This window comes from Symphodus melops (genome assembly GCF_947650265.1).
Source record: "Symphodus melops genome assembly, chromosome: 1".
Lineage (NCBI taxonomy): Eukaryota > Metazoa > Chordata > Actinopteri > Labriformes > Labridae > Symphodus > Symphodus melops.
The window spans coordinates 14,971,597-14,981,477 of NC_136691.1; positions in this window are offsets into that span (position 1 = coordinate 14,971,597).

The window sequence follows — 9,881 nt, forward strand, 5'->3', positions numbered from 1 at the left end:
CTCATATGCAGCACAAATTGTATTTATATGCAGCATGGCTGTAATCACGAATACTCACAAAATTCTAACCAGCTTCACACGCTAACACACAAATACACATATTAGGGCAGACGGCTAATGATGTAGTGTAAGACGGGGGCGCACAGATGTGCCGGCTGAATAGATTAAAGCATTCATACAGTGACACAGCTGTGCTCTCTTTGATGCTCGGGCATGAAACTGCAGGAAATTGCAACGAAAGAGGGTTGCAGAGACTTAGCTGATATAAAAAAAAAAGGAATCCACTCTGACGTGTACAGCTGTGTAACTTGTCAGAGCAGCAGCTGCAGGCTGAAGCTCATCAAGGGTGCCCTTTTAGATTGATTGATAGCCTGTGAAGTCTGTGTAATATTTTAGACCGTTAGACCTAAACAGAACCATGAACTTACAAACCTACATGTCAAAACATTTAAGTTATTTCTCATGTGATTGGACTGACTTGCTAATTCATAGTTGGGTTAAATGTTGCTATCAATTAAGAAATGCTAAATGTGCAGGATATAGGCTTGTAACCTGTATGGACTCAATGGGGGTTTGTTGTGCGCTTGGTTGTCACGCTTTTTCATTTTTTGGTTGGTGCTTCAGTTGCCTTGCAGGGTTCTGATTTTGTGTCATTCACAGGGCTGTTAGCATTAGGTCTAATTAAGGCAGGCATGCGTTTCCTTCAAACCCCCTGTGTGTTTCAGGATGAAAAACAACAACTCCCTAAGTCAGGCAAGAGATGCTTGAAGAGGATGAGGATGAAGCTGAATGCTGCTGAAATATAAATGGGCTGCAAGTCTTTCTTTGTTTCAGAGTTTTACTGCAGCACATTACAACAGAATGGTGAACCCCTCTAAAGGCAACATTTAAGCCCCAAGTTCTAATTATTAACAAAGAGATCAGGTAAACGTTATTGACCCTGAACCTATTTTGGTAGATAAGGCATTTGTGTTGTCACATGTTGAAGCATTGAGTGGTCAGTTGTTCCCCTTTGCATGGTGTGTTTAAAAATAGCATGCCCTCCTTCACCTAAAAGCTAGCAGCAGAAAGTAGGTCTTCACCTCTTCCAGGCCTGCATGCAGCTGTCTCGTCTCTTTTGTAACGCTCCAGGAAAGAGGCAGTTCTCCAGATTGTGCAGTTATGCAGCATGCTACAATGCATTATAAATTATTTGGCTTTGTTTTTTTTCTGTTCTTCTGTTACGCTTCTGGCTAAGCCTCTTCATTTCCTCTGCCTGTGATGGCTGCACTGTGCATTTCCCTCCCTGTAATTTATCCATCTGCAGACATGGACCGTGTGTGTGTGTGTTTGCGTGTGTGTGGAGGGGTGTTTGTGTGTGTCTGCGTGTGCACACTGAGTAATAGGAAACGTTGTGTTTAAGGGTGATGATTGCTTTGGCCCTCGTGGTTTACAAGCAGACAAGGTAATGATGGCTGCTACTTTCTCAGCCAGGTCCAGTCAATCCCCCTGAAGAATGTGTGTGTGTGTGTGTGTGTGTGTGTGTGTGTGTGTGTGTGTGTGTGTGTGTACTGACTGAGTGGTGGGAAATGGATCTAAAGCTGTCTTGTTGACACACAGAAGCTTGAGCAGATTATCCAGATATCTTCTGTATCATCTGAATGTTTGTAGCAGACTTGAACAGCTGTGGCTAGCTACTTACATTTTGCAACGTTAGCTTCCTGAATAAGTTTTACTTCATTATTTACATTAGCTTGACCTGACTGGGTGGTTTTTGATAATTAGCTCCTCGGGTTGTAGTGTGTTTCCTTTCCTTGCTTCTGTCAGTCTTTATTTTAACTTATATGTAGATGTATTCCAGTTTTACTTAACTGTATTTTGGTTTTCATTTCTTTCTTCAAGAACAACATTTTTTCCACATTTCAACTCAGGATACACAGAAATATTCACCAATTTATACATTATCTTAAATTACATACAAAAGATCATATAACTTCAAAATAAATGTTTCTGTGTTACTATTCTTTTCACAAATACAAAGTAATTCAGTTCTGTTACTTCAGAGATTCTTATCAATGCAATGCTGTTGCATACATGTTCATACAGGAGGAGCTAAATCCTCGCTTAGCATTATTATTATTATTATATTATAGCATTATATTCCTGAATTTCCCTCGGGATCAATAAAGTATCTATCTATCTATCTATCTATCTATCTATCTATCTATCTATCTATCTATCTATCTATCTATCTATCTATCTATCTATCTATCTATCTATCTATCTATCTATCTATCTATCTATCTATCTATCTATCTATCTATCTATCTATCTATCTATCTATCTATGCCAACAAATCACAGGGGAAACCCCACAGAGAAGCGCCGAAGCTAGCGAAGTTAGCGCTACACTTTTTTTTACATGAGAATAAGTACAAATATGAAAACGAATATACTTCATGAACTCACGGTTCCTTTAACAGAGATACAGGAGCTTTACAAAACTAGCAAAACAACATGGAAGCTCGGGACAAGTCATGACCAAAATGAACATGGCGATGAGCTAAGCTAGTGCTCATGAGCTTCAAAGCTAATGTAACTTAAAACTTTCAAAACACATTCATAACACATCCTGACACACACTCACAGATGTCTTTCACTTCTACACACAAATAACAGGGAAATACTGAGACAAGCAAACATAGTGTGTTTCCTTTCCTTGCTTCTGCCAGTCTGAAGACGAAGGCTGACACGCACACTAAGCTGTCTCATCTGGAGGTTATGCCTCCTTGTGGCACAAATTGAAACCACACTAAATAATATTTAAGACTAAACAAATGCTCCCAATTACACAAAAATATACAAAATAATAATAACAATGTGATCACAAATGTCTGTGTTTCACACATGCTAATCCTTGTATTTGTGAATCGATCTGTGTGGATTATATGTGGATGTGCTGTCTGTTTATAGCGTCTCTTTAGAAGAAGTTGATATGACATGTAAGCATACTTACTGGTGATGTGACGTTGTCTGTCACATTTAAACTTATACAAAACATGAATTTGGACTGACTTTGTTGTCAGACATTGGAGGGATTCTGTGAAGATTGATTTACTCAAATGATAGCCTGCTTTGAATAAAAAGATGAGCTGATGAAACAATGAAAGACAAATTAAATGAACAGAAAGACATTTGGGGATAAGCTTAGACTCCCTGTGTGATATATTAGATCAAACCCGGTATCACTATGAATGAGTTTCATTTGATTAAAAGAGGCTCTAATGATATGATCAGCTCATTTCTGCAGCAGAAAGAGAGAAAATAGAGCTAATGCAGCAGAGAATAAGAAATGGCTTTTACACTTGAATACAATTAGAAGACATTTAGAGCTGCTTTTGAGTGTATCAAGTGTCTGCTCTGCTTCATGTTATGTTAGCTCAGAGTAATGATGACATACACATACACTTTCATTTTTGGTCACAGTTATTTTAAGTAATTTCATGTAAAGCACTAATTAACACTAGCAGCAAACACTGAACAAATGTTTTTCATCTTTTAACTGCAATGTCTTTTGTGAGAAGGAAATATATATTTTTTGTACTTTTTCCTGTGTGTTATACAGCTCGTGATCCCTTGAATTCATGTTGTGACCCCTAAGGCGCATCCCAACCCCCAGTTTAGGAGCTAACACCACAGACCGTCCCTAAATTCCGGTCACATATCCGCTGGTGGGTGCCAACGGCAGGAATCAGTGACGGTATAGCTCAGGGTTTTCCACGGATGTTAGGCCTGGAACAGTACACAAACACACACACACGCATTCATGTACGCACTCACATAATAACACACACACATGCACACGCAGTGTCCCTAATCCCGGCATGTTATCAGCGAGCATCAGTGTGTGAAGTCATGTGGACTGGTATGAGTCAGCGGCTGAGCCTTAAACTCTGTGCAGCTGAGATCCGGTGATGAGAGAATCTCCAATGTCATTCTTTCACACCCTGAGCCTCCATCACCTCGCAGCACACATTAGCTCAGAGGAGCAAGAAAATGGGATATATTGAGATTTCATGTAGAAAAGTTACATGTTGTAAGAATTCTCAACTTTTGGAAAACTTTCATATGCAGTTTAGTTTTCTTCCACACACACAGACACAACAATTCTGCCTATGAAGTTTATACTCATCTAAATCTTCAAGAAAACAACGATCCTATAATGTGTTTTCCTTACAGATACCGATTTGGAAACCTAACCATGAGTATCAATATTATTATTATTTCCTGACATGGTTAACATACAAAAACATTGTCAGACAAAAGAACCTGGGATGATACCAACACTGATCTCAGTGTCAGGACTATTTATATGTGTCTTTTGTTCAGTTTTCTCACTGTCATATCTCACTGTGTACGCTCCAGTTAAGAAGCACTGTCATAGTGTACATGCAGGTTCATACAGAAGGATTTTTTTTTTTTTTTACCTTTAACCTCTTTGTTTGTGCATGTTTACCTTTCCAACGGTATTGATGAGAGTTGATTTTAAATGCATACGTTTCACTTGATCTTTCTTAAAAGCTTCATACTTAATCCTGCAGTAGCAACATGTTCTAATTAAGTGCCTGACATGGCACCAACTGACAACCCAGGACACAAAGTGCTGGAGCGCTTTTAGAGAAAAGCCGGCTGTTAAAATGAAAGGGAATATTTCAAAGCAAAAGTAAAATGAATATCAGCATTACCTTTCAAAGATGAAAGGATGCTGAGGAGTGATGCAGATGTTTTTTATAGAGTGGTGCTGAATCTGGTGCTGTTTTTTTGGAGCTGGCAGAGTTTGTGACTTAGTTTGGAGTCTGGACTGAAAGACTGCATTATTATTTAGGCCGGTGCCTTTTTTTAAATTACCGCTTTGTAGATCAATAAAGAGCTCATACTTGCAGCCTTTTGTTAATACTGATCATTTTCATTTGGCTTTTTCATAAATTCTACTGAAAGAAATGTTTTTTACACTATTTCTCTGTAGACATGGATTTATGTTTCCATGTGTTGTCTGTACCTCTGCAGTGTATTTGTATTTGCACTGTGCAAACACTTCTCATATAGTTGTATTGGACAACAGAAGGAGCCTGCAGGCGTCATTGTTTGTAAAAAGCTGAAAGCCACAAAGCGTTGACTTCTTGTCCATAAATGGCTCTGGACATGTGTTCACACACTGTCAGGATAAAAGGGAGTGAGACACAAGTCAACATTTTTAGGTTGCAGAGCAAAGTCTGCTGGCACACCGCTGCTGTCGGGTAAAATTTTACAAGCTCCTGTCAACTTCAAGCATTGTATGCATGTGTTTATTAACATATAATGTGGAAAATGTACTCATGTGAATCTTTACTAACGATTGAAGATTTACTGCTGCCCTGCTCGTAGAGTCCTACAGAGCTTTTAATCGTGCAGCATTCTGCACGTAGTTTCCTTTATTGTCTTCGTAAACTGTCTTCATGTTCAAATATCACCAAAAAATGTGAGTTCAAATATTACCTTAAAAAAACATTTCAGAATTTTGACGTTAACTGCAGTTGCAGAGAAACAAAAAGAAACGAAACATACCCCAGGTTTTCTATTACACACATGCTCTCTGCACACTTTTATTAAAAAAGAAAATCACAGAGTAAAAGAGGGGGTAGAAAGTCCAAAATGGCATAAAAGCGCAACAATTTGCTCTGAGATGTCAAACCTGAACATGCTCTACAATAAACCCTCTCACAGCAATTCCTGAAGGTGGTTTACACAGCTTGAATACAGGTTAAACGCTGCTAATCTTCACAATAAAAGCCTTTTCAGAGGTACAATACCCGGTTCATCACACCACTACACAAGCCTTGGTCCAATCAATGTTTTTGACACAGATTCCCCTGGCAACAACCATCTTGCATGTGAGCTTTAGTGTTTGCTGCTTTATGTTAAAAACATGCTAGGCTTTGCAAAAAGGAAAGAAAAGTGTCAGAGTGCATACATGTCCAAAGAGAGGCTCATGCTGAATATTTTGTTTTGTTTTATTCTGACAAACGCAGACACATGGCATATTTCAAAGCACCAAAAATTCAGCTTTTTTAAAAATGTGTTGTTTCCTCATGTCTTTCAGTAAAAAAGCATATCTGCCTGTATGCTACCAAAAGCTTCTTGTCACTCCATTAAAAGGATGGCCTGTCTCCCATACATTACTGTGCTCTCAATAGGACAGATGTAACTCTCTCTGCTCAGGCTATGACTCTGTAATGTAGGTCAACAGGTATAAGCTTCCATCCACCATCCACAGCTAAAGACAAGTGGGGTGGAAGAGGAGGCAGTGGGATGTAAGCCTCGAACACAGAGGACAGATAGCGGAGGAGGAGGGGGGGGGGGGGCATGATTGCTCCACAGGCTGTAGTGGTGGTCTGATCAATGTTTTATAAGTATCACTACTCTGTTTGTAGGTTAGACTTATCTTTCTCCTCCCATGTGTGGGCTAATGGTGGAGATGTGAGTCACACTGGGCTGTGTCGTCCAGATAACCCCCTGTATTGTGTCTCTTTGTGTTTGTTGTTTCACATAAATAAAAGAAACCGCCATCAACCGCCATTACTTTTATTTGGAGAGCTTTCCTTTAAATTTATGACACTCAATGCTGAACATCGATTCTTCTTCCTGAAATCGGTCGGTTTGTTGTAGCAGAAGGTTGCAAATGATTAAAGCCGTAAAGATGTAAATCATTTCATCACACAAGGAGCTGCAAATTGTTCCAAAACAAGGATCAAGATGTTCTATTGTCTTTTATGATTTCATGGTTTTTCTCATGTTCTTTATCTTTCCCTTTTCAATTCAAAAGTGCATGGTCACATGATTTTTCAAAATGAGATCAAGTAGGGGATTCTGTGCAGCGCGTGTGTGGCTTTCTGAGGATTAATGGTCGTACTACAAGTGGCTCAAAGCGGGGGTGTAAACTGGACAGTCCTCCGCTGTTCTGTCAAAAATCCCAGGCTGCATCATCCGTCAAAGCTGACGTTTCTCTCTGCGTCCTTGGCTTGAATTGTGAGGGATTGATAAGATGTCAGACTCGTGTCACTCAGCTCATAAAGAGCAGGCCTTGCCACAGCTTTAACAAAGCTGTGACCCCGGCTACACTGGCCTCACGTATGGATGCTGTCCTGGTGTTTCACAGGGATTAGTTGGAAAGCTGTCAACTTACAGAAGGAAGAAGAGTTGTATTTATGATTGTCTGACTATTCTCGACACTCCTGCACTTAAAGGCCATTTAATGACTTAGTGAACAGAACTGCAGTTTAGTCACGATTTGCATTTGCCAATTCTGTTTATTTGATTGAGCTCAAACATTAAGCGAACATTAACAAACATAATTAGCTTACTTTCTTCTCCAGCTCCACTGGCAAGTAACAGAAACACATTTACTGTAAAGCTTTTACTCCTTGTCTGGTGGCCTGTTCTGGATACTACTGTGTCAGGATGTGGATTAGTAAAGCTGCAATCAAAGGCGTTAACCAAGGTAGCATTGAATCAAACTAAGCCTGAACCTTTTTTTACTGCTAAAAGTTAAAAGTCTCAATCTTGAAGTTATTTGTGTTGCCTTTGATTGCTTCTGTAAAATAATTTTACACGGTTATCATGAATCGAGAAGACATCGTGAAACATTCATTCCCAGCCGGATGCTTTTAATCCAAAGAAATTTAAGGGTCACTCAACAGTTTTGTGGGACTGTTTATTTCCTCGTGACGATGAATTCAGTTTCTCCAGCCTAAAAATGGTGCAGCTTCGGACGCCCTCATTAACACTCATTTGTTTTCCTGTTGCCACACATGAATTCCCTATAGAAGGGGTTTAGTTCTCTGTAATGTTGATAAATTAGGGTTTACAAAGCCATCACTACTCACCAGCTCTCCCTCTTGTTTAAATATGGTAACTCCTGGCTCCAAAGAAAACAACAAGACTTTCATGACCATTACGCCAAACAGAGGCTTTGAAACAGCAGTTTAAAAACCAATTGGTGACATCACAGTGGCTTTATGTACTCTTGTTTATAAAGTCTGGGGTCTTCATCCATGAAATGAAGCTAATGCTATCCAAAGAAAATGAACTCCTCAAAAAGTCAAACTCTTTGAATCTCTCTACCGCTCTCTTACTCTCAATCAATCAATCATTCATTGAGTAGCGCCAATTCATATTTAAATGTTATCTCGAGGCGTTTTACAAAAGAGCAGGTAAAAGACAGAAATTAGAAATGAGAAATGTAATTAGCTGTGGGAAGGATTTCTGTTTTGTATACACTCCTGTTGTCCACACTTCCTCGTTGCTGAGGTGGTTTTCAGGGCAGGCCGTGCATGAATGAGGACGGGTGTACTTTTCTGTACACGCCTTAGCCAAAGTTATACAGGGTAAAACAAAAATTCTTTTTTTTTACGAGTCACACCTACTCTCATAAATGAAACATGCTGGTTCATCCATATAATATACACCTTTCCCCCGCTGAAGAACATTCACATCCTACTTACAGGTAATCCTGGATAATGCTGCCAGTGTGCACTTTCTGCTTGTGCTGTCTTTGAAATGCTGACTTTCATTTCCTCCAGCTGCGGTTTGTCTTCATTATGAAAAGTTAGATACTGAAATGTGAGCGCTGACATTTTTTGCTCCAGTGTTCGTTTAGAGTTTGCATCGATTGCCTTCGAGGAGTTTTTGAGTTGAACATGCCGGCACTCTGCTTGCAGTGTCTGCTTCTTCCCTCACCTACTTCTTTTACATCTCAGCCTTAACCATCCCCCCCCCCCATCACACCAGGAGGGAAGACTTCCTGCAGAGCTATCAATAATAAACGATTAAGATGAGGGTTTAACATGCTTGTGTAGATAATGGAGTGGAAAGGAGGAAGCTTTCAAAGAACAGAGTGCTTTTAGTCCCACGATCACGCAGCAGGAGGGAGGCTGCAGAGATTTAAGGGTCAGCACCTGAAGGCTGAGGTTACAAAGGGTTAATGACCTTTTAAAAAAGAAATCATTCAAAACAATGTACAGTATTGTTTTAATAGAGTTGGATACATGTATTCAAGTGGATGTCGAAGCATGTTTTTAAAATGAATGAATGAGATTTTAACCATTTTGAAGGGATTTTTTAAATTAATGACAAGATACTGTAAGGGAATATTAAATTTAATACATACATATACATTTTAATTTTTTTAATTCTGGTTCCTCCGCTCCAGTTGGCAATTTCAGCAATCAAGTGTCAGAATAAGACGTACAATATTCCAGTCATCAGAGTTTTCAGGGTTTCCAGGATTCCTGAGTTAAAGAAAGAAGTTGTTGACTGCTGTGGACTGATGACAATAGATGTATCAGATTATTCTGTGATGCTGCTATGACGGGGGTATCTTCCTTTTTTGTTATGTTCCCACAGTAGAGGGTCGTGTGGGAGATTAAAAAGTAGTAGAAGTAAAAGAAGATTCAGTTATTGGGAAATCTGGTTAAACAGTTTTAAAATGTGAACAAAAATTTAAGAAAGTATTATTTTTCGGGTTTAAAAAAGTATTATTTAACTACTTTATTCTAATGTATTATAAGAGTCGATCTGCTGCACATCGACATAAAGGTCTTTCTGATCTTCAAACATTACTCACATGCATCTTTGAAAGGAGAATGAAAAGAGTGTTCACTTTTCCCCTTCATAATAAAGTGTATTTCTTTAATAGGTTGTAACATTGTGACCTCCTCTAAAGTAACCTACCTAGTTCCTGCAGAGTCTTCAGGGTCAGGAGCAGTTCAAATGGAGAATCATCAAAACACAATGTCAGTCATTGTGCAGCTTAACATGATACTAACAATCAAACAAGCAACACGTGAAGCCTAACAGAGAGGAGCT